A 2,113-nucleotide genomic window follows, 5' to 3' on the forward strand; every position below is an offset into this window, starting at 1 on the left:
GTGTCCCTCAAAAGCTCTAGATGTCTAGTTTCTGAAAAGCTAAAGAACTTGAAAATCCAACGATTGGATCAAACGTTATGGCCTAGGGAAGCAAGCTAATGCGTCCAGCACGGTTTTTAGGATATCTCAACTGTTTTGACTCTGATTTCCACCCATGAATAGTCGTTAGAAAGGGAATTTGATAATCTTTGCAATGGTACTAGTCCTAACCCGTTCTAATGATCAGATCTAAATTAAGCTTTCTAGTGTCCTTAGGAGTCAACCTCTGGTCAAACTTGGTCAACCTCTGGTCAAGCTCGGGTTTGATGTAGAAACATGAAAAATGTCATTTTAGGATGATTTTAACCGACTTTGACTTTCGGTCAACCCAGGCTTAACCAAGGGCATTTTGGTCAATTTGACTTAAAAAGGCACTTTGAGTGTTCCAATGCCCGAACGGGTTACCCCGCATCAATCTAGATGTTTCTACGGCCCCTTGGACAAAAGATAATATTTTTAGAATTTTCAGGGTCTGGCACCCAAATTGAAGGTGGACAAAATACAGTCTACAACTGTTCCCTGCTTTATCTGACATCTCTAGTGCAACGAGAGGTGTCAGATAAAGAATGTGATTCCGCATTTTGTTGCCCCAAAATTACATGATGAAACTATGTTGTTCATGGATTGAGACCAGTTTTACCTGACAAGGCTGAGCTGCTGTAGTTGATCCCGAAAAATTTTCTCTGACTTGGTCCTCGGAATTGGGCATGAAACTCTGTTTTTTTTTTTTTTGGTTAAAGGTCAACCAGTTAATGTTGACTAGATCAATGCTGAACAACAGCCCTTGTAGGTGCACCAGGCAGCTTGTTCCGTACAAAGCCTTATAAATGGGCCCCAAAGCCTCATTTTGACCATTTCACTTGAATTTTTTCTAAAATATCGGTTCTAAAAAGTTCTCTAGAGCAAGTCACGGCTTAGCGGGTCCAACTTTCAGCTTCAGTCCATAGCTTCAGTCTCTAGTTCTACATCTAAGGTCAGTGTCTATTTTCTTTTTCTTTTTGTTTCCTACAAGTATTTTAGCAGCAAAGTAGGTAGGAAAGCATGCTAGTACTTATTTTATTTTTGGTATTTTTGCATATATGTTTTTTTTTTTAATCATTTATGCCATAATGATGTTGGAAAAATTGTCTGTTCACATGTTTAGGTAACATAGGAAAACTTGCATATGTTGGATGCTATGAAAACACATGGAACACAAACAAAATTAAAAGAAAAGCTAAGTAGATATGAGAAACTATGCATGATAAGGATGAAAATTTTTGAGAGGGTTGAAAATGTGAAAACAAGCAATTTTAAAATGAGAGTAGGATTAAACAAGCATGGCTAAATTAAATCTTGAAGGAGAGGTATCTTGGAAATTTTAACATTTTGAAATAAAAAGAGATAGGATTAAACGAGCATGGTCGAATTAAACCCTGCAAGAGGGGTAATTTGGAAATCTTGACATTTTGAGATAAAAAGAGATAGGATTCAATGAGCGTGGTCAAATTAAATCCTAAAGGAAAGGTATTTTGAAAATCTTGACATCTTGAAATAAAAGGAGATAGGATTAAACAAGCATGGATGGATTGAATCCTGAAGGAGAGGTATTTTGAAAACCTTGACATTTTGAAATAAAAGGAGATAGGATTAAACAAGCATGGCTAAATCAAACCCTATGTGAAATTGAATGAACATGGCCGAATTGAACCTCAAAAGGCAGGATTAAATGAGCATGGCCGAATCAAACCCTGTGAGAGATTGAACAAGCATAGCCGAATTGAACCTCAAAAGGATAGATAGGATCAAATGAGCATGGCCGAATCAAACCCTGTGTGAGATTAAATGAGCATGGCTAAATTGAACCTCGAAAGGATAAATAGGATTAAATGAGCATGGCCGAATCAAACCCTACGTGAGATTAAATGAACATGGCCGAATTGAACCTCAAAAGGCAGGATTAAATGAGCATGGTCGAATCAAACCCTGTGAGAGATTGAACAAGCATAGCCGAATTGAACCTCAAAAGGATAGATAGGATCAAATGAGCATGGCCGAATCAAACCCTGTGTGAGATTAAATGAGCATGGCTGAA

Source organism: Castanea sativa, chromosome 5 (assembly GCF_040712315.1).
Source record: "Castanea sativa cultivar Marrone di Chiusa Pesio chromosome 5, ASM4071231v1".
Taxonomy (NCBI): domain Eukaryota; kingdom Viridiplantae; phylum Streptophyta; class Magnoliopsida; order Fagales; family Fagaceae; genus Castanea; species Castanea sativa.